This window comes from Mus pahari, chromosome 16, assembly GCF_900095145.1.
Source record: "Mus pahari chromosome 16, PAHARI_EIJ_v1.1, whole genome shotgun sequence".
NCBI classification, from domain to species: Eukaryota; Metazoa; Chordata; class Mammalia; order Rodentia; family Muridae; genus Mus; species Mus pahari.
In genome coordinates this window covers 28,253,085-28,276,130 of record NC_034605.1, presented here as the reverse complement: position 1 = coordinate 28,276,130, position 23,046 = coordinate 28,253,085, and the positions used below count along the sequence as shown (strand labels likewise).

The 23,046-nt window shown below is 43.7% G+C and overlaps 1 protein-coding gene across 1 annotated transcript in view; it reads right to left on the bottom strand.

Annotated features, from left to right (window-relative positions):
- The window catches only part of LOC110333859 (cytidine monophosphate-N-acetylneuraminic acid hydroxylase), a 134,397-nt gene extending 114,069 nt beyond the window's left edge, over positions 1-20,328 (bottom strand). The window contains exon 1 of the mRNA XM_021215615.1: positions 20,258-20,328. The gene's annotated coding sequence lies outside the window, so the exon portion shown is untranslated. The remainder of the gene's footprint in view (positions 1-20,257) is intronic.
- Between the last annotated feature and the right edge of the window lie 2,718 nt (positions 20,329-23,046).

Here is a 23,046-nt window from a genome sequence, read left to right as displayed (position 1 = left end):
TGTGTGTGTGTGTGTGTGTGTGTGTGTGTGTGTGTGTGTGTGTGTGTGTGTATGAGTGCGTGTGTAGCTGACCTGAAGTCTGTTCATGAGACTATCCATTGAATGAGAAAAGGCAGGCATTTGATGCTGAGAAAGTTACCGAGACTAAACTTTAGAAATGTAAGGAGAAATAAATGTTTAGAAAAGTTAGTCAGTCTTTAATATCTTCTGTTTAATCTGCTTTTCTTCCTCTATTTTTATGGCTCGAACCTAGATCCTTGAGAATTTGGGGCAAGCACCTAGCACTTTTCATTTTTTGTTTCAAAGACTGAATCTTCCTAAATTGCCCAGACTGAGCTTGAAGCCTCTGTATAATCCAGACGAGCTTCAAACTCCAGCATCAGCCTCCGAACTGCTGGGACGAACTTGTGTGACAAGATACAAGTTTTAATTACCTATTGATGGTCGACTTCACCTGAAATTTTGTTTGTTTGTTTGTCTATTTGTTTTGGCTTTTAGAAATAGTGGCTCACTATGTTGTTCTGACTTTTCTGGAAGTCACTATGTAGACCAAACTGCCTCGAATTCACAGGAATCTACCTGCCTCTGCCTCCCAAGTGCTAGGATTAAAGGCGTGTACTATCATGCCTGGTGCCACCTGAAATTCTCAATCTTGTGAGTGTCCAATAGAGACCAGCAAGGGCCAGACTGAGATATCAGATAAGGGGGTGGGAAATTGTGACAGGTAAAATGAAAATCTAGCCCTCTCCTGGAGAAGGGGACTGAGCAAGTGGATCTATTATGGCTTGACCCCAGGAAGGGATTTAGATGGAAAGTAGACCTGTTCTATTTTATCAGTTTTATTTACTTTGTGTTTTGAGACAGTCTCATTTCTTAGCCTAGGCTTGCCTGAAAATTATGGTACTCCTCTTGCTTCAGGCTCCCAGTGCTGGGATTCCATAGACTCAAGACACAGGGACACTCTACCTTTCTTTTACAGCTTATTCCCAGTGCTTAGCTTGCTGCCTCCAGGAATTGGTTCTTTGTTAAGCCTTCTCTGGCTGCTCCTCTGGTCTCTCTTCTGTTCTGCTCACTGGCCAGCCTCTTTCCCTTCATTGGTCACAATTCCTAAGAGAAGAATGAAAGTTTTTGGTTGCAAATGACAAGAAATACAATAGTGGGTACCTCTAGCAAATGCTATGTAAGGAAACTGCTTGTCATGAACACAATAGCAAGTTAAGAGCTGGAGCTGGGACTCCATTTGTAGTGATTGTACACTGGTACCATAGGAAAGCAGGCTTGGTGTGGCATACCTACCATCCCAGCACTCCAGAAGCCAGCCTCAGTTACACGGTGAGTTCAAGGCTATCAGCCTGACACTGAATTTCAGGCTGACTGGGGCTATTGTGAGTTCTAGACCAGACGCAGGCTATGAGTGAGACCTTTTGTCCAGGAATTAAAACAACAGAAGCTGAAACAATGGCTTCTCAGTAGGATCCATTTGTCACAAGTACAGGAGTGGGCTCTGCAGACTGATGCACTACTCCCTCTCCTACTCTCTCTCCTTGTAATTTCCCCATGGTAGTCTGGATCTATCCCCTCCTAACACTATTATTCCTTTCTTAGCCTATTGGTTTAAGGGCATTAGAAGCCCCAAAATGACCAGAGAGGGAAGTCTGAGCTTCTTGTTCAATGGGATGTTTGTTGTGGTTCCTGGCAGGAGCACTCCCTGCTCTGGAATCAAAACTTCTAGGACAGCAGAACTTAGGGTTGAGGGAATAGGAAACAAAAACTTTCCTAATGGATCACGATAGGAGTGGTAGTAAGTGGAACTATTCCCTTTTCTACCCCTTGATTCCTGGACCCATGGATCCTGGCTATGGGGGAAACTGTACCATATATCGGATGCCGTTTCAAAGCATATACTGCCTTCTGAAGGACTCTACCCCAGTCCTCCATGCTGCTGCCACCTAATTGGCACTGTAACTGTGTCTTCAAAAGACCATTCCATCTGTCTATCAGGCCAGCTGCGTCAGGATGGTGAGAAACATGGTAAGACCAGTGAATTCCATGATTGTGGGTCCACTGTCACACTTACCTGGCCATGAAATGAGTTCCTTGGTCAGAAGCAATATTTTGTAGAATTCCATGATGGAGAATAAGGCATTCTTTAAGTCCATTGACAGTGGTTTTGGCAGAAGCATTATGTGCAGGAAAGGCAAATCCATAACCAGAATATGTATCTACTCCAGTAAGAACAAAACATTGTCTTTCCATGTGGGAAGTGGTCACATGTAATCAACCTGCCACCAGGTTGCTGTCTGGTCACCTCNAGGAATGGTGCCATATCTGGGGCTCAGTGTCAGTCTCTGCTATTGACAAATCTGGCATTCAGTGGTAGCTGTAGCCAGGTCAGCCTTGGTGAGTGGAAGTTCATGTTGTTGAGCCCAAGCATAACCCCCACCTCTGCCATCATGTCCATTTTGTTCATGTGCCCATTGAGCAATGACAAGGATGGCTGGGGAAAGAGGCTGATTGTCCACAGAAATGGTCATCTTGTACACTTGATTATTGAACTTCTCCTCAGCTGAGGTCACCTTTTGATGAGCATTTTCATGGGACATATAATATAGACACAGTCTTTGCCCATATGGAAAGATCTATCCACATACTTTTTCCCAGGTGTCTTTTTCACCAATTTTCCAATTATGATCTTTCCAAGTCCCTGATCACCCAGCCAATCCATTGGCTACAGCTCATGAGTCAATGAACAATTGGACATCTGGCCATTTCTTCTTAAAAAAACAAACAAACAAACAAACAAACTGTAACACCATGTGTACTACCTGAAGGTCTGCCCACTGTGAAGGTTTTCCTTTACAAGTATCTTTCAAGGTTGTCCCAGAAAGGGGTTGTAATGCTGCAACTGCCCACTTCTGGGTGGTGCCTGCATAACACATAAAGCCATCAGTAAGCCAGGCCCTGGTCTTCTCTTCCTCAGTCAACCAATCATAGGGAACACCCCATAAGGTATAGGTACATGCTTGACAGCAGATGGCATTGTAACAGTAGAAAACACAGGCATTTAGGCAACTTCTTCATATAACTTGCTTGTGCCTTCAGGACCTGCTTGGGCCCAATCACATATATACCATTTTCATTCAACAATAGACTGCTGCTGTGCACATCCTATTTTATGACTTGATAGGTCTGATAACACCCAACTCTTGATGGACAGTGCAGGTCACATGGTAATGTGGTATGCTATTTTTAAACATTCTGTTTCCACTAAGGCCCAATAGCAGGCCAAGAGCTGTTTTTCAAAGGGGGAATAGTCTACAGATGATGGTAGAGCCTTACTCCAAAATCCCAAAGGTTTCTTCTGTGATTCACTTATAAGGTCTGTCAGAGGCTCCAAACAGAATCTTTATCTGCTACTGACACCTCAAGTACCATCTGGCCTGCTGGATCATATGGTCCAAGTGGTCCAAGTACACAGCAGCCTGGACCTGTTGAAGAGCCTTCTGTTGCAGGTTCCACACAAAGCTAGCAGCTTTCCTACTCACTTGGTATATGGGCCTGAGTAACACACCCAAGTGAGGAATGAGCTGTCTCCAGATTCCAAATAGACCCACTAAATGTTGTGCTTCTTTCGTGGTGGTGGGAGGGGCCAGGTGCAATAACTTATCTTTCACCTTAGAAGGAGTATCTCTGCATGCCCCATTGGACTACTAAGAATTTCATGGAGGTAGTCAGTCCTTGAATTTTGGTTGGATGTATTTCCTATCCTCTGATATGCATATGTGTTAGCCATGAGTCCAAAGTGGTGGCTACTTCCTGCTCACTTGGTCCAATCAGCATAATGTCATCAATATAGTGNACCAATGTGATATTTTGTGGAAGATACAGATGATCAAGATTGCTTCTAAGTTATGACAAAGGGCAGGAGAATTCATATATCCTTGAGGCAAAATTGTAAAGGTGTACTGCTAGTCTTGCCAACTGAAAGCTAAATTGCTTCTGATGGGTCTTATGGACAGGTACTGAAAAAAAGGCTTTTGCTAGATCAATAATTGCATACTGTGTATCAGGAGATGGGTTAATTTGCTCAAGTAAGGTAAATACATCTGTTACAGCATCTGCAATCGGAGTTACTAACTGATTTAATTTTTGATAGTCAACTGTCATTCTCCATGATCCATCTGTCTTCTGNACTGGCCAGATAGGAGAGTTAAAGGGAGATGTGGTGGGAACCACCACCCTTGCATCTTTCAAGTCCTTGATGTTGGCAGTAATTTCTTCAGTTCCTCCAGGAATAAAATACTGTTTTTTGATTCACTATTTTCTTTGGCAGAGGCAATTCTAAAGCATGCAACTTATTCCATTCCTTCATCAATTTAACCAGAGATGCTGAGAGCAATGAGCCAACAAAATCATTTTCCTTATTTGCCCCCAAACTGTAGAAATTTTCATATACCAGGTCACCTAATCCATGGCCAATCACAATTGATGGATCAAGATAATCAAAGGCATTTACTTCTTTAAATTTGTAATATAGTTTCTACTATGGGCCTTAAACATTCTCCAAGATCCCAGGAGAGAGAGTGTCTGGAGAGGTTTCAGTAGTTAAAGGTGCTGGTGAGTTAGAAAGTGCTGGGAAATTATCAAGACAATTCCAGATACTTAAAGATGCATCCTTATATCTCTGCTCCTCTAGAACAACTCCAGGTAACAATTTCTGTATTAGTCAGGGTTTTATAGGAAAAAAACAGGTTTAAAGGTTTAAAAGCAAGCAGTGAAGTGATACAACGTTTTTGGCTAACTGGATAAAGTATTATTAGCTATCCTTTGAGTGGATTGGTCCTAGGTGAAGAAAGAGGGGAGGTGTCCAGGTAGTGAACCAGGGAGGTGCGTCCAGTATATTCAGATAACAGAGTACAAGTGATTCAATCATAACTTTTTGGCTTATTAATTGCATTCTTAATTGTCAGCTATGGATAATTACTTCTAGGAAGTGAAGTCTGAGAACCTGAACTTAATTTCACCTTATGAGCAAAATGGAGGCCAAATACCAAGTGACTACAGTTATGTTAAACAGAGCAGACCTCAACACATATTAAAGGAAATTATTGAAATGACTTACAGTCTACAATCCAACTAACCCAACAATGGGCAGCTGTGAATGGGAAGTCCAAGAATCTAATAGTTGCTCAGTCCCAAGGGCTAGTTGTTTTATCTGGTCTGTATAAGCTAGAATCCTAAAGAAGTAGGTTCCAACAGATATGCTGGCAAGTAAGTGCAAGCAGGCAAAGAAGAATGAGTCTTCTTTCTTCCATTGTCCTTATATAAGCCTCCAGCAGAAGGTATGGTCCAGATTAAAGGTATGTACCACCATGCCTGGACCTAATCTGTTCTTTACTTGGAACTTGCTCTGTCCCAGGCTGGCCTTGAACTTCAAGTTCTGCTTGCCTCTGTAATTTTAAGAATAACTTGGTAAAATACCTCAAATAGGAGTTGGAAACATGTTTACGTAGTATGTTGCAGCAAAATAAACCTCAATTTTCCATCAATATACAAAGATCTATACCAATATAAGATTTTTGGCTTTTCCCATATGGAAGGATCAGCAAATTATGTTACCTATCTGTAGACATATATTTTTCTCAACTTACTTTAGTGGAAAAGAAAGGTTATTAGCATACAGGAGAAGTAGACTTGTTTAGAAATAGTTCTTTGGGGCGATTCCAATCTTTGTTGTTCTCAGTCCAGTCCACTAGCAAACACCAAACATGAGTCAGCAGCTGCAGTCCAGTCCACTCGGCAGATACCACACACAAATCAGCAAGGGCAGTTCAATTCAGAAGAAACCTCGAGGCTCACCAACCCAGCCAAGTCTGCGGAAACAGCAAGAAGTCACCGGCAGGAAGCAGCAAGAAGCCACACAAACCTCACAAGAGTTTCTCTCTATGAAGTAACTGTGAGCAGAGCTCAGCAATGCAATGTAGGGTGAATTGATACATGCATGTTGTCAGTGAAGACTAGCAAGGTGGAGCAAGGAAACCAATGCTTAAACTTCCACTGTCTAGAGGATCATACTCATATTTTTTCTAAACACAACGAATCCTTTCATGTGTCCCAGCACAACATCATTTGACATAACGGGCTTTCTAAGGAAGCCAGATGTTTCCACTTTACCTGTCCTGATTCCCTTCCTTCTGTCTGCAGCTAAGATCTTCAGGGGATCTTCCACTGTCATAGCTGACTTTTATCTTTTTAGATGGAAAACACAGCTTTTCTTTTGCTGTTGGGACAAATGCAAAAATCTCTTCCCCAATGCAATGTACTTCCTGACCTCCATTTTGAAGTCAGAACATCCTTAATATAAACAGTCTGAGTTAGTTCAGCAATTTCTTCCTCGAAAGTCATGCTAGATCTCTCTACAGTTGTCTGACCTGTATGATTGAAAGCCTTATCTGTAACAGGTTTGTTTTTTTTTTTTAACCATAATGTCTAAAATATTCTTGTATTCTAATGAATACATATGTTGAGGCATCATCAGCTTCAGTCTGTACAAGCATCTTTAAGATAGGCATTGTCTCTAATAAATGTGCACTCTTACATTCACTATTTTTAGAATTTAAGGCAAAAGTCCAGTTCTCAATGTGTATCAATAACTTGGTGTACCAACGCATGTATATATCTTAACTCTCCAAACTTTATAAAATGAAACGTATCATCTATTGTATGATGTTGCTCTAAGGTGACTTTATTAAATAGGATTTGTACTTTTAACTCAGGTATACCTTCATGTAGTAATTGATCCTTGACAATATAAATATGATATCCAGTCTGATAAGGTTGATTTATAACTGAAGCTTATTTATCTAGCATCAATATGGGCTACCATTCTGTAATCTCCTTAAGCCTTTGTGAATCCTTTTCACCTGAAATTACCTGTTTTGATGTTGTTATAGGTTCCGTGTCTTCTAATCACTGTTCTATACTCTCTAACCTATCATTCCATCTTTTATATATCTCTTAAAAAGGATATATAAAATTGTAATCATTATTGAAAAATAATTATTTTTAATGTTAACTATAACAAAATTATACATAATCCAGATGTGCTGTGACATTACATCTTTTCCATTTTTAATGTGGAAAAAATACATTTTAACTTATAACTGGTGTGGTAAATACTTAATCTCAATTGGAGATTTCTATCTGATTTTTTTGATCATTGAGTTTCCAAGTAAAAGATAGAAAACTTTTAAAACACTAGAGCTGGACAGATATCTACCCTCATGCTATTATGTCTACTTCCCTGTCAATAACCCTGAGATATGACTTGCCCTGTTCTGCCAGGACTGCCCTTAATCTCACTGGCCAGCTCTCATAGCCACTTCTCACGATCCCTTTCTCCGCGGTGTCTTCTCTCACCACATCCTCTCTCCTCTCATGGTTTCTGCCTCAGACCTCAAGCCTGGGAACTGAAACTCTACCTACCTCTCTTGTACCCACCTATATATAGGCTATAGGCATCTTTATTCAACCAATAGTTTTAAACTAAGGAGCAAAGTTACATAGCATCACTTGGTGTATGTGAGGATATCCTTGTCCCTAGGGGCAACCAGACCTCGGAGAGCTAGTATTTAGCATTCAATACACAGCAATCAATCAAACCTTAACAAATAACTCTCTCCTTCCTTTGGAGACTTTACCCTTTTATTTTTTAAAAAAAGTAAATATTTCTTCCTATTAAATTTTATACACATTTTAGAAGTTTGGGGTTTTCAGTCCCATTGTAGCTTTAGGGAAAGGTTCCTTTTACCCTTCTGTGCAGCTGCAGGCTCCTCAGATCAACAAGTGTCTATGGCAGTTAACTCCACCCCTTTGGCTCAGTCTAGCCCTCAGTCTGACTGTGGTTTGTGGCCTTAGAACCGGCACGAGTTTCTGCAGTCGTCTGGGGCCCATGTGCCACCTGGGTTGGGCTACTGTTTGCCAGCCTAAGCCAAAACTTTCCTCTCACGAGGCCCCTGCACAGGCATATTTTCGTTTCCCACTGGCCGCAGCATGAAGACTGAGGGACCTAGCAGGTAGTGTTCAGTCCCTCCATGTACTAGGAAGTGCACTCCAACTCCAGTCTGAGAGATCCCGTAGTGCAGCCTCTGCTCGATACACCCTGCCAGTTTTGCTGCAAGGCAGCAGCTTCTCTTAATGGAGCCATGCCTCTGAAATGCATTTGGCTTTGGTTCTCCACTCTTGGCTAGAAAACTGTCTTTCACCCAGGACTCTGTCTAGTAACTGGATATGAAATTAAAAGGGTTGGGTTGCATGACCCCAGATGTGAGTGAATTATTTATTTTAGCTAGTCCATATTAAAAAAAAACAGAAACCTGGTATTTTATTTACAAGCTGTAAGCCTAGACTGAGTAGAATCTATGCTATTCTTACCTATATACAAGCCCATATGTCCCTGATCACTTGAGTCTCTCCCCGGCTGCTTCTCTCCATCAGCCTGTCTTCAGGGTGCACTTCTCCTGGCCACATGCTCATGATCCATCTGGACTCATAGAGGCCTCCTTCTCCCTCTGTCCTATTCTCCTTGCTCTCTCCCTGGACTCTCCTGAGACTCACTCAATCCTCAAGTCCCACGTTTCTCTCTCTACTACCCAGTCACAGGCTCTAGCTTTTTATCAGCTTTAAATTGGGGAGAAAGGTTTGTCTCACATACACAACAAAGGCTAGTGTATGTGAGAATGCACTTGTCTGGATAGCAACCAGATCTTGGGTTCAGACTCCATCTTAGAGAATCTGACTTAAAGTTGAACTCTCTAGTACCAGTTTCCAGGTTACTCCCCAACAAACCTGGGCCCCCAGGTTACAAGCTGCCCCTGGCACTTCACTTCCTAAGAATCACCAATCAGGAAGAAAGCCAAAACTAAGTTTATAGTTTGGTACCCAGCACCAGCCAATTATTTTAAAGGGCAACAAACCAGTCAGCTGTGTGGGAAGTAGTAGAAATTTTAAGGGTTCTTTGGCGAGTCAGTTATGTTGGATGGTGTTTTGCTGGGGCAAACAAGTGATGGAGTGCTTTCCTGAAGTGAACACAGGTTAAAAGACTAAGGCACACTCACGACAGAGTGTCTCACTGAAGCTGACCCAGGAGGAAGGATGTTCCGCTAAAGCAAAATGATGAGAGAAGAACACACGACAAAAGATTCGTTGCTAACAACACATATGTATTGGTTTGCCTTACATTGTGTAGTTGAGCTGCGTTTGTCAGGACTCCACAAACTCAGGCTGATTGGATACCCATGCCGAGGCAAGACCCATTGAGGACACATGATGTTTGGAGGGTATAAACAGGATGCGATGGACAGTGAAGGAGACAGAGCTTGGCTTGCTTATAGAGCTCGCTGTGCAATGCTCGCGGGTCTTGCATCTTTGCTGATCTTAACTTCCCTGAGAAAGGCACAGCAGAGAATGTCTGGTGTCCCTCCAGGTCCTTCCTGCTGACTTGAGCTGAGGCTGTGGCCTGGCTGTCTCTGCTAAGTAGCGCCACTGCTGCTGATTCCTGCTTGCTATCACGACTCAAACGAAACTGGACTGCTGGCACATCTGTGAAATATTTGTGAGTGGATCGAGCTGCCGCTGCTAACCTGATCTGAACTGCCCATTTCCAGACAACACAGACAAGAGTTGCTCTAGGGAGCCTTTCTAAACAGGTCCATCCCCCCCACCCCATCTTTTTTTTCCCACTACCTCTGGTGGGTGGTGGGATAAAGGGGAGGTTAAAATGTTTAAGAACCGTTATTAAAAATAAGGTTTGAAAAACGTAAAGTTATATGTGTGCCAGGCTAGAAACCCCCTCAATTGCTTGCCATTTCCTATAAAACCTTGTCCTGTTGAGAACTTGAGGCTTCACCCTCCATTCCTGCTATGTCGGAGACAGCTGTGTGGCTCAAGCTGGAGACCCCACTGTGATTGCCTCAGAACTGGCTCCTTGGTGGCCTTTTGGGATTTATGAATCAGGCACAACACTGAAATGGGTATCTAGTCTTCCATTTGTGACTCCCTTTCATCGAGTATTTGGTTTGTTTCCAGGATGAGTTCCCAGGGCTATCGGCAGTCATGTTAGAACCACAGACACTGACCGGAGAACAAGGGTTACAATCCAAGGGAGAACAAAGCTAAAGATCCCACAGAGGATAAAGTCAGAGTGCTGATTGATTCATATTAAATTCTAGCTTAATTGCTTAAAAAATGGTTTTATATAGCTGGAGAGAGCACTGAGTATTCTGTGTATAACTGTGTATTCTGCTCTTGCAGAGGTCTGGATGGAGTTCAGTTCTCAGTATTCAGGTTGGGAGCTTACTGTCACCTGTCATTCCAGGATCCAGGGGAGCCCAAAGCTACTGGCCTCCTTGGGCATATGCGTATACCCCACACTGATAGACATATATGCATAAGCAAAAATAAAATAAACCTTTAAAAAATACCCTTTATGAAGCACTTTTTATGGATATGAAGGAGAGGTGGCTCAGTGGTTAAGATGCTATTATGTCATGAGGACCAGAATTTAGATTCCAGCACCCACATCTGGCAGCTCACAAATGCCTGTAACTCCAGCTCCAAGGGATTTGATGCTCCAAAGGTATCTGAACGTACAAGTATACATATACTCCCCCATATACATAAACAACAACAACAACAAAATAATGTACTACACACAGAGAATGGAGAAACCACCATCACAAACAGCTCTAGGTCTCCATTGTATTTTATCATATTTTAACATCTTTGTTTCAGACACAGGAATTTTTTTTCTATTGCCTTTTTTCTCTGTCCCCGACCCCTTCCTCTTTCCTTTGGTTTCTCAGTGTAGCCTTAGCTTTCCTAGGACTCACTCTGTAGACCAGGCTGGACTTGAACTCACAGAGATCTTCCTGCCTCTGCCTCCTGAGTGCTGGGATTAAAGGCATGCACCACCATGGCCCAGTTCGAATGCCTTTTCTAAAGAGTTTGTAGATATAGTGTGGACTTCATATATTTTTCAGTCCGGAAAGGTTGTTGCAATCTTATCAATTGCTTTACATTGTGATATCCCTTTGGTTTCCTATATCAATGACCACATTTGTACAAATCAGACAGTATTCTCTCTCTTACAGCTGTCCAGCAATAATGCATATTTGCAGTGCTAGGGATTGAGGCTGGAGTCTTGCCTGTGATAAACAAGTTCTCTGCCACTAAGGTGCGACCCCTGTCCCGGGGTCCCCTCTATGCTGGGGGCTCTTCAGCACTGCTGACTTCTTTACCCAATCTCATTCAGGTACCACCTGAGGGTGCTTCTGTGCCCTGAGGATTGGCTCAGCAACACTCACACAAACAACACAGAAGGTGAGGCTAACACTGCCTGAGCCTTGACAGATGGGAACTCAGGAAGTGGGAAGGGCTTCACCCTTCCTTTTCTCTCAAATGGTTCGGCCAGGTAGGTTCAAGGCTTCTGAGAAAGTCTTCAGAGATCAAGCAACACCGTGGAGAGGAGACACTTGCTCTCCCCCTTTGGGGCCTCACTGCACTCGGCATAATCTCTCGATTATGCGGGCAGGAGCGGTGATCGCTGGAATGCTTGCCTCATTTCTGACATCAGTAGGAGCACGTCTACTCTTGGATGGAGAACAGTATTAGGAAAGTCACTGAGAGTGTGTATCCGTGTTATCTAAGTGATTCATCTTTGTTGTCAGCTTGACTGACCTTAGGAGATTTACTTCTGGGAACAATTGTGAGAGCTTGTCCAAAGATTACTGAGACCAGAAGACCCGCCCTGCGTGTGAATGAACTGTACAGAAGTCCACCCAGCCCTCTGTTTCCTGATCTGCCCAGATGTGGGGCACACAGTTGTATCAAGCTCTACCTGGCACCCTTGCCAAAAACAATTCTGCCGTTTTGCCTTTTCCTGCTACTGTAAACCTCAAACCTGGAACCAAAATAAACCCTTGTGCTGTTGAGTTGTTAATCACAGAGGCAAAAAAATAACTACTACACCTCTCAAAAGACAGCCACTGCTGATGGACGAGGGGCCATTCTTTCCATCAGCCTTTCCCCCTTAAATGCAAAGGGGTACTAGTGGCTGAGGTGGCTAGCATGACTCCCCTCTTCAAAGAATGATCAGATGACCCATATGCCAAGAACAGAGGTCAGCTCTGAGTCCTTAGTACAGAACCATTGCCACCTAGTGGCAGCCCAGACTATTATGGGACTCTTGTACCACAGAAAGGGAAGTGTTTCTTCCTCATCAACATTAATTCTAGTCCAAATTTGAATCTGCTCTCAGAGTTGGCACATATCACACAGTTCCACTATCCTGTGTTACTTCCTCACCATTGTCAACTCAATAGATCTACAGTCATCTAGGAAAAACACTGAGGTGTGTGTGCGTGTGTGTGTGTGTGTGTGTGTGTGTGTGTGTATGTGTATGTGTAAGCATTCTCAGAGAGGGTTTAACTGCAAGGAAAGACTTATCTTGAACTCGGATTGGACTCTCATGGGCTGAGATTCTGGAGAGAATAAAAGTGATCTGAATACCACCATCCTCCCACCCCCACCGCCCACCCCCGCTCTTTCTCTCCAGTTTCGATGAAACCAGCTGCATTGCTACCATGCTTTTGCTACCAGGCCTTCGCCATCATGATGGACTATACCCTCAAAGGATGAACTCCAATAAGCCCTCCCTTAAGTTTCCTCTGTCAGATATTTTGTCACGGTGACACAGTGGTAATACAATCTTCATGGAAGTCCACGGATTTTTGCTTCACAGCACATCCCTGTGGAGCGCACTGGTTTTTATCAGTACAATTCTGAAGCAGGGTTCACTTTGATGCAGGGTTCACATACTTTAGGTTGGCCTCCAACTTGCTATGTAGCTAAGAATCACTTTGAACTTTCAATTCTCCTGCTTCTCCCAACTGCTAGGACTGTAGGTGTGTGCCATGACTCCTGCTCAATATCACTGGATTTACCCATATCCTAGATAACAAGGGGATCCCAGCTAACAGGCTAGGAATGGGCTAATCAAAACTTAAGTTTTAAATGTACCAGTTAGGGCACAATAGTCTAGAAGAATATGCTCTCACAGACAGCCACTTAAATGACAGTCAATGTATAATGTCATTCCTCCTGCTAGTCTGGCTTTCTAGAAGAGGATAATTCTGCTCATTCTCCTATCTAACAGTTGCAGGATTCTTCATCTCCTTCCATGATGCTGAGTTCTGCTGGTTGGTTGGAGGGCACGAGCGCCAACAGCAACTATTGGGTTCCCTCCTCCCCCTGAAGTGAAGGGCACAGAAAGACAACATCTAGTCACTGGGATGACAGATTCAGATTACTAAAGGGAAATCAGGTTGCTACTGCACAGCTGTGCTTAGAAAGTCTATGCCGAAGTTCAAAGACAACTTGTGCTATTAAAGAATTCATGTGTTCACCTACAAAGAAGCCCAGAAATACACAATGGAGAAAAAAAACAAAACAAAACAGCATCTTCAACGAATGGTGCTAGTTAACCTGGGCAGCTGCATCTAGAAGATCCAAATAGATCCATACCTGTCACCTCACACAAAACTCAACTCCAAATGGAGCAAAGGCTTTAACATAAAATCAAATACGCTGAGCCTGATAGACGAGAAAGTGGGAAACAGCCCTGACCTCCTTGGCACAGAAAAAGACTTCCTGAACAGAACACTGTTAACATAGTTACTAAGATCAACAATTCATTAATTGGACCTCGTGAAACTGAAAAGATTCTGCATGGCAAAGGACAGCATCATTCAGACAAAGTGGCAGCCTGCAAAGTGGAAAATGTTTGACCAACGACACATTTAATAGAGGGCTAATGTTCAAAATATAGGAAAAAACTTAAAAAAATAACCCTAGATATCAAGAAAACAAATACCTCAGTTAAAAAGTGGTATACAGGGCTGGAAAGATGGCTCAGTGGTTAAGAGCACTGACTGCTCTTCCAAAGGTCCTGAGTTCAAATCCCAGCAACCACATGGTGGCTCACAACCATCCATAATGAGATCTAACACCCTCTTCTGGTGCATCTGAAGTCAGCTACAGTATACAGAAGTGGAAGAGAGGACAGTATAGATCATATAATGATATTCTTATATGTGAAGTTTTCCACAAAACAAAAAAAGACAGTCAAATAACCTTACCTATCAATGAAGCATTATACTATATTTTGTTTAAATTTTAAGTTTATGATACAGATGAGAAAACTCTGAGTGTATGTCTTTTCACTTCTAATTAATTGATTAGAATCTCTGAAAATGTAACCAGTGTAACGTTCCATTGTAGACACAAAAAAAAAAACAAGTAAAATGTGAGAAATATAATATTGATTAATAAAGAAAAAGAAAGAAAAAAGTGATATATAGATGTAAACAACAACAACAAAAAAATCTCAAAAGAGGAAACTCAAATGGCTGAGAAACATTTAAATGTTTAACATCCTTCGCCATCATGGAATTGTAAACCAAAACTCCTTTAAGCTTTCATCTTACATCTGTCTGACTGGCTAAGATCAATAAAACAAGTGACAGCTCATGCTGGCAAGGATGTAGAGCAAGGGGAACTCTCTTCTATTGCTGATGAGAGTGCAAACATGTATAGCCACCATGAAAATCAGCGTGGCAGTTCTTCAGGAAGATGAGATTGATCTACCTCAAGATACGGCTATACCATTCTTGGGTGTATACCCAAAGGATGCTTCATCCATTCACAAAGGCACTTACTCAACTATGTTCATGTCTGCTTTATTCATAATAGCCAAAAATTGGAAACAACCTAAATATCCTCCCTTGACAGTAGTGGATAAAAAAGTGTGATACATTTATATAATTGAATATTAATCAGCCATTAAATAAAATCAAATCATGAAAATTGCAGATAAATGGATAGAATTAGAAAAAATAATTTTAAGTGAGATATCCCATATCCAGAACAACAAATATGGTATATATGTGGACATTAGTTGCTAAGTCAATAATAACTGTCTTAGTCAGGGTTTCTATTCCTGCACAAACGTCATGACCAAGAAGCAAGTTGGGGAGGAAAGGGTTTATTTGGCTTACATTTCCATACTGCTGTTGATCACCAAAGGATGCAGGACTGGAACTCAAGCAGGTCAGGGAGCAGGAGCTGATGCAGAAGCCATGGAGGGATGTTCTTTACTGGCTTGCTCAGTCCACTCTCTTATAGAACCCAAGACTACCAGCCCAGAGATGGCACCACCCACAAGGGAACCTCCCCCCTTGATCACTAATTGAGAAAATGCCTTACAGCTGGATCTCATGGAGGCATTTCCCCAACTGAAGCTCCTTTCTCTGTGATAACTCCAGCTGTGTCAAGTTGACACAAAGCTATCCAGTACAATAACCAAGCTACAATCTGTAGAACCACAGAGGTTAAGTATGAGATAAGGGACTGAGGGGAAAGAGAGTAGATTCCCTTAAAAAGTGAATTAGAATATTTAGTTATGGATAGATGTTGGAAGGAGGACTGGAATGGGAGAGTCAAATGGAGAGGAGGATGGAACAGGGGGACAAAGAGGGAATATAGGGAGAGACAGCTAAAATTAAGGACATTTGAGGGATACTATGGGAACTTAATACAGTAGAAGTTTCCTAAAACATATACATGTATGAAGATAATCTAAAAGAAATTACCAAATAATGAGGTGAGGTAGCCCCCAGTTGGACAGCTCTTGTCATCAAATGAACCTTCTGGTACTAGGATTGGGTTACATCTAATTGATTTGTTGTCAATGGGGTTCCATCGGAATCCCTAAACAACTCAAGCTGCTGCCAAGACTGTAGGTGGCTCTCCACAATCTGATGACAAGGCCCCGCTGCTGAAGACAGTATCTACACAACTCACTGAACACAGAGGCACTGAGCCGGTGCCTACATGGAGTCTTCACCCCAGTGTGCTGGTGTCTTTGGTACAGAAAGGCCCCCTGCGTGTTGCCAAAAAAGAAACACAAACATCAAACCAGTCACAAACCCTTTTGTCAACAATGGTGCTGCCTACAAGGTAGGCTAGTGCGTCAGCCGCACAGAGTGTACGGGAACGAACAACCAGTATCTGATTGGACTGAAAGCCCACTGCAAAAGGTGGAATCCGTACCTGATACTGCCTGAGTGACCAAGAACTTGAAACCAAATAGCCCGAGAGTCAGAGTATTTGGATAAGACCCAATACTACTGTTCTTTAAAAAAAAAAAAAAATACAAAATAAATTTTAAAAAAATGTAGCGGTAAAATGACTCCTAATGGCATTCTGCTAAACTCAGAGATCAGCCATCATCAGAGAAGCTTCCTCCTGCAGCAGAGGGGAACAAATACAGAGGCCCACAGACAAATAACTATGCAGAGAGTTAGAGACCCTGGAACACTAAGCCTTACATGGAATGTCTCCACCCAATCCCTTCCCGTGGGGATCAGGGAATCCTGATGAGGAGGGAGCAGAAAGAGAATAGGAACAACAGGGATGAAAGATACCGAGGAAGGAAGGCCCTTTAAATCAACATGGTTAAGGCACATATGAATTCATAGACTGAGGCAGCATGGGTCTGTGGATCTGCCCTACCAAGGCGTTCTAAAGCTTGAAAGGAGAAGTGGACACAAGCCCCTGTCCATAACCTAGGAGCTATGTCCAACTGATAACCACTTATACATGAAAACTTAGTTTCCTCCAAGGGAGTCTCGCTGGGGGAACAAATTTCTCTTAAGGGTAGGCTGCATATCCAGCAGTAGATGGCCAACAGAAAATAAACTCAGCAGCATCTTTTGAAGTTCCTTGTCTCATAATATCACACCAGGGCTCCTCAACCCCCACCTACTCTAATTTTATCTTATTTTTTTAAATTTTTATCTTATTTTATATTTTTCTCCCTTTTTACCCTACAGGTCCTTTGTGTGTATATAATTGCTTCCAGTTTAGTGTTTTTATGGGATTCCTGAGTGTGTAAATGAGTAGCTCTCTGATTCTTGTGCCTTTTCTTGGGCTCTTTTTGTTCTGTTTGTGCTATCCAATTCCAATGTGTTAGTTTAGGTTTTATTTTACTATATTTTATTATTGCCCATAGAAGTTTATTTGTTTTCCAAGGAGAGGCAGACAGGTGGTGAGGAGCTGGGAGGAGTATAGGGGGGAGAACCATAAGGATATATTGCGTGAGAAAAATCTATTTTTAAGGAAAGGAAAAAGAAAAAACTGGACATGGGCCGGGGAGAAGTCTCCACTGGTAAAAACCCCCAAGTCATGCACATAGAAATCTAAGATTGCTTTACCAGGATCCAGGTGAGAAGCCTGAGCAGTGGCCCATGCTTGTAATGGGGGGATGGGAGCTGAGACAGGAAGACCCCAGAAGCACACTGGTCAGCTTAATCTACCCTTCTCTGCAAAGCCCCAGGCTAATGAAAGACCCTGTCTCAGACAAGAAGAAAAAGGGTACCTGAAGATATTGTCCTCTGTCTCCCCCCCCACACACACACACATACACACACTCAAGCACACTTGCATATGCAGATATGTGTGTGCACACACAGGAAAAAAATAATAAGCTGAGTCCATATGCAGCCTATATGCTTTGCCTCAGATAACAGGAAATATTGTTTTCAATATTGCCTCAGAATTTTCTCCAACTAGCCCAAATGGATCTCACCATGGCCATAAGCAAAACATGCAGAAGACCAGGATGGGAAAGTTCAATTTCAGACTTGGAACTGACATGGGGTTCTCGCTCTAACCCAGGCCAGCCTGCGTTAGAAATGTGTTCAATATTGTAAAGTAGAGGACTACCTCATCAGTTACAATGTCTTGGTAATGCCTTAATAACTTCCGGATGGAAGGCTGTATGGTCCAAAACCCAGAGGAGTAAGCCCACAGGGTCAGCATGGCCTTTTATCCCTATTGAGAGCTCTTCCTCAGTTGCTGAGGTTCCACCCCACAGTTCACTCCCGATGGGCTGTCTTGGAAAGCAGCTGGGAAAGAACAGAAGGGAAGGATAAAGGTGACAGTGTTTAAACATTGAAACGTTCTAGGAATTTATGAGTGTACATGGTCTCCAATTCAGCAGTGAGTCAACATTTCAGGAAAGCTGATTACAAGTGGTTAAAAACCTAAGCTAACCTAACCAACAGTAATAAATGTCAAGGGGCAGGGTTTATGAGCAGAAGCAGGGTCAATTATTAAACCAGCTTAAGATAGATTTCTCACACCTGAAATTCACTATGATACCCAGGCTAGCCTCAAACTAACGGCCACTCTCAAACCTCAGCCTCTTGAGTGCTGGGATTACAGATTCGAGCCAGCACCTCCCATTGGCTACAGCTTTTATACCTCTATAGAGTGAGCTTCCCTGGGGATTCTGCCTGCCTTGTTCTACATCCGAAGCCGTGCTACTGGAACAGAGTAGAACTTCATCAGCCTCAGTGGCATCAACTCAGGGGTGTCAAATCCACCAAACCATTTGCATTAGGTCTCCATCAAGAACTTGCTGAAGCCGCACCTCCATGAACCAGCAGCCTGCTGTGGCATGCATCAGCTTCTTCTAGGAGCTCTGCCTTACAGAGGTCAGGTCCATTGTATGACAGATTCTGCTGGGTCCATCCCATGTCTCTCCCGTAAATAGCATGTAAGATGCTGTGCTTCTTAAGCTTGCTTGGCATAAGTCATAGCATAGGTAAGACCTCCTGAGTCCATCTCTTCTATCTTCTTCATCTTTCATCCCCTGGCACCTCCCACGCAGGACCCTGTCACTGAAGAACACCTGCTGATCCAGGCTCCAGGTCATAGAGATGGCTCAGTGGCTAAAAGAACTTGCTGTCAGGCCCGATTGATGACCTGAAATTCAATTCCCAGGACCCGTAAGGTGAAAGAAGAGAATTGATTCCTAAAAGTTGTCCTGTGCTCTCCACACATATGCTGTGACACACGCAGCGCCCGCCCCTTAACACAAACTTTTAAAATGTAAATGAAAACCTTTTTAGGAGTTCAAGGTCATTCTCAATGACACAGTCCGTTGGAGCTCAGTCTAGGCTACAAGAAATCCTTGCAAGAAACCCAAAACCCAGCAGACATGGACGAAGGGCTCCCTTTCAGAAAACCAGCCTGGGATTACAACACAGGAGAAGGTAGGGATAATCTCTGAGTTTATCGGCAGTCTCTGATGGTGGGTCTCAGGGCCTCTGTTAAACTACCCACCACTATGGCTGAGGTTTATGATGTCAGACAGAGAGATAATGAGAACCCTGCAGAGTTTCTCGAGAGGATCATGGATGCTTTCTGCCGATACACACACTTAGATCCTGAAGATTTGGGAAAAGCAATCATCACCAGACATAAGGAGGAAGTTACAGAAACTAGAAAGATTAGGAGAAAAGTCATTGAGAGATTTAGTGGGAGTGGCAGAGAAAGTGGAAAACATAACAGGAAAACTGAAGATGAGAAAAAGGCCAAAGCAGGGAAGATGTTAAGCAGAAATATAGCAAAAATCCTTCTAGCCTTTGGTAATTCAGACCAGAAAGAGAGGAGGCACCAGCTCTGGAACATTGCAGAAGGGAGGGAGCCAAAAGAAAGCTGCCAGTCAGAACCCAGAGAGAGCCGTCGACCAACCTTGGGTAAGAATCGATGTGCTTACTCTAAAGAGGAAGGACACTAGGCCAGAGAGTGCCCAAAGATAAAGCTTAAAAACAAGATCATGGTCACTGAAGAAGATTGAGGGGGTCGGAGCTCGGACCTCCTCCCCAAGCCCAGGGCAACCCTCAGAGTTGGGGGAGAGCCTCTGAACTTCCTGGTGGACACTGGAGCCCAACATCCGGTGCTCATAAAGGCTGAAGGGCCATTGTCTATTAAAAAAATTCCTGGGTCCAGGGAGCTACAGGTACCAAGCAATATTCATGAACTACTCAAAGGACTTGGGAACTGGAAGAGTGTCCCACTCCTTTATAGTAATCCCTGAATGCCCATAACCCTTGTTGAGGAGAGATTTACTAACCAAAATGAGAGCTCAGATTCATTTTGACCCCGGGAAAGTCCGGCTAACGGACTGGAATAGAAATCCAATCCAGGTGCTGACACTTAACCTGGCCTCTGAGGCTGAATATAGACTGTAGGAATCACCAGCCAGCCCTGAACAAGACCTAGAGGTCTGGCTGGAAAATTTTCCCCAGGCATGGGCAGAGAGTAGAGGAATGGGACTTTCAAAACATCGAACCCCCTGTGTTTGTAGAGCTCAAGCCAGGAGCAGATCCAGTGCGAGTCTGACAATGTCCCATGTTCCAAGAGAGGCCAAAGACTTTGTTGGGACTCAAGATTGGCAAAAGGCCTTTGAGAAAATAAAGCAGGCCTTACTGTCAGCTCCTGCTTTGGGACTCCCAGACATAACAAAACCATTTCATCTGTACATCAACAAGCAGAAGGGAATAGCCAAAGGGGTCCTGACTCAAACTCTGGGACCATGGAAACGGCCTGTGGCCTATCTGTCAAAGAAATTAGACCCAGTGGCAGCAGGATGGCCACCCTGCCTGTGCATCGTTGCAGCCGCAGCATTACTGGTTAAAGATGCAGATAAACTAACTATGGGAAAGAATATAGCTATGACTACCCCCCCCCCATGCAATCGAAGGGGTGCTCAAACAGCCCTCAGACGAGCGGCTCAGTAATGAATACAGTGAAATCTTGGCACAAGCATACAGTACTCAACCGGGCCTAAAAGACTTGCCTTTGACAGGGGCAGAGCAGACTTGGTTCATGGATGGAAGCAGTTTCATTTGAGAGGGACACAGGAAGGCAGAAGCGACAGTGACCACAGAAACAGAGGCCATTCGGGCCCAGTCTCTCCCCCCAGGTGCCTCAGCTCCTAGGGCTGAACTGATGCTATCCCAGGGCCTCATTATGGGAAAAAGGCTGCCCATCAACATCTACACCGATAGCCGGTATGCATTTGCAACAGCCCATATACATGAAGCCATATACCACGAGAGAAGGCTTCTAACTGCAGAAGGAAAAAACCATCAAAAACAAAGATGAGATCCTACAGTTACATGAAACCCTCAGGCTGCCAAAGAGAGTAGCAATCATACGTTGTCCAGGCCATCAGAAAGGAACCACGTCAGTGGCCAGAGGTGAGAACTTGGCTGACGGAGCTGCCAAAGAGGCAGCCTTAGCTGTCTCCATGCTAGCTGCAACTCTACCAGAACCATCCCACCCCAACCTCCCAGAATGCCCAGTCCACACGGAGGAGGAGGTCAAATGGGCCCAGAGTCAGTGTTCGTGGATACATTCTCCGGATGGACAGAAGCCTTTCCAACGAAGACCGAGACTGCAGAGGTAGTAGCTAAGAAGTTACTGGAAGATATCCCACCCGGGTATGGATTCCCACATGTGATAGGGTGAGACAATGGACCAGCATTTATGTCCAAAGTAAGCCAGGATGTAGCAAGATATATTGGGGCAGATTGGAAATTACATTGTGCATACGGGCCCTAAAGTTCAGGACAGGTAGAAAGAATGAATCGGACACTTCAGGAGACCTTGACTAAATTAGCCCTAGAGACTGCCATAGACTGGGTGACACTCCTTCCCTTTGCCCTGTGTAGGGTAAGGAATGCTCCTTAAGGATTAGGACTAGCTCCTTTTGAAATCATGTATAGTGTCCCTGCCTCTATTGACCCTAACAGTCATCAGCCATTGCAGAATTAGAAGATGATGAATTAATAACTAAGGTCAGAGCAACTCAATAGGTTCACGAGCAGGATTGGCCTAAACTGCGTGCCCTCTATGAAGCAGGCCCTGGTTCCAGAGCCCCCACAAATTTCAACCTGGAAACCGGGTCTACATGAGGTGGTTTTTCCAGAAAGCGCTGGAGCCTCTTTGGAAGAGACCCTATGTCACCCTGCTAACAATTTTGACAGCTGTAAAAGTGGACCGTGTCGCTGCTTGGGTACACTGCACTCCCCTGCTGATCTGGTCTCTCCAGAAGATCACCAGACTTCTCGGCCGCCACTGCTGATATGGAATGTCCAAACGGGCACTCATCCCTTCAAGCTAAAATTAACTTGGTCCTAAGCTTGCTGTTTTGACTGGCTTCATGCACTGCTGTACCTAGCCCGTGTCTCCATTCAGAGATTAAAAACTCGCACCAGCCTTATGACTTGACTTAGACAGTTGAGAATCCTGAAATGGGTTACCGGGCCCAACCTCCTAATACAAAATAATTCACTTGGGACCCCGTGGTCTCCAGATTTAACCTTTGATCTGTGCCAGCTGGCTGATAACTCGTGGCCTGACACCCCACAGAGTTTACGACATTCATACCCACCATGTCGGTGGAGAACTTTTTATATATGTCCCGGAGAGAAAAGGACTGTTACATGTAGGGGTCCAGAACAATTTTACTGTGCTTCCTGGGGATGTGAGACATCAGTTAGAGGGATTAAAAACCTGGGGAGTGTCAAAGGAAGACCTTATCACAGTTGCCAGGAAGGGGAGCTGGTCTAAAGTTTCACTGAGGTTCACAGACAAAGGGAAAAAGGCGAAGGGTTGGGAAGCTGGGAGGTCCTGGGGCCTCCAACTCCATGTCCTGGTCTCCTCTTCACCATCAGACTTGCAGTAAAACCAATTGTGAACCCCCTGCTGGTGGCTGTAGGTCCAAACTGGATTTTGGCAAACCCTAAACCTATACCAAGAGGTCTTGCCCTGAAAAAACCTGCGCCAAAGCTGATCCTCAGACCAGTGACTGTTGACCACCCCCCAAATCCTCCACAAGCAGGAGTCCCCAGCCCCAAAATCTTTTTTGAATCACATAGAGCTGGTAGATCCGCTCTGGTCAATGATGCTAAAAACCAGCCAGGTGGTGGTGATGCAAGCCTTTAATCCCAGCATTTGGGAGGCAGGCAGAGGCAGGTAGATTTCTGAGTTTGAGGCCAGCCTGGTCTACAAAGTGAGTTCCAGGACAACCAGGGCTATACAGAGAAACCCTGTCTCGAAAAAAACCAAAAAAAA